Source organism: Halyomorpha halys, unplaced genomic scaffold (assembly GCF_000696795.3).
Source record: "Halyomorpha halys isolate HHAL.00 unplaced genomic scaffold, Hhal_1.1 Scaffold2255.1, whole genome shotgun sequence".
NCBI classification, from domain to species: domain Eukaryota; kingdom Metazoa; phylum Arthropoda; class Insecta; order Hemiptera; family Pentatomidae; genus Halyomorpha; species Halyomorpha halys.
Genome location: NW_027105641.1, coordinates 1 through 904, shown reverse-complemented (window position 1 = coordinate 904; position 904 = coordinate 1).

Genomic DNA, 904 nt, shown 5'->3' with positions numbered 1-904 from the left:
TACTTGTTCATACAATAAGTTTGATTGATGAAAAACTTTATTTCAGAAACCTTAAAACGTACAGATGTCTGCTAGCACTCAAATTAAAGCTAGTTTAATTTAATATAAAATAGTTTATGTTTGTAGGAGTAATAGTTTTAATGATATTTGACAAAATAAATTCACAAAATGTTAATTTCCAGTTGTTCGGACAAATTGTTTGGTTTTTGAAAAAATATATCTCTGGAACATAAGACGTACATATGTCTGCCAACACTCAACATAAAGCTAATTCAAGTTACTATAAAGTAGTTTATGGCACGTTTCTTCGTAGGGGTAGTAGTTCTTATGATATTGGCATATGAATTTGAATTTTGCACATACAATTTTATCCGAACAACTATAAATCAATTTATTTCATCAAATATCATGAAAACTACTACTCCTACAAACATAAACATTATAAAAAACTTTATGTCCTCTAAACCAGTTTTAATTTGAACACTAATGAACGTATGTACGTCGAATGATTTTTGAGATATAGAATTCTCAAAATAAATTCAATAACTACTGATCTTTCAGTATATTGTTTGATGAAATACTGCTTTTCAAAAAGCTACATCTCGGGAGTTATTGAACTTAAATATGTTTATTAGAGCTCATATTTTAGCAAATTTACTTTACTTTAAATGACGTACTCTTAGGTTTTCAAATGTTGTTGGTAGTTTCAAAGATATAGAGCTCCGAATGAAAAATTAATTTTTATTAACATATATAGGGAGATGGTCAGGGTTGCGGTCAAAGGAGAAATAAAAATAGTTTACAACTATTTATTTTCCAACGTTTCGCTCCACTTTGCAGGGCTAAAAAGATACAAAATGAAACTATGTTAAGATAAAATGATAGAAATAAAAATACAAAGATA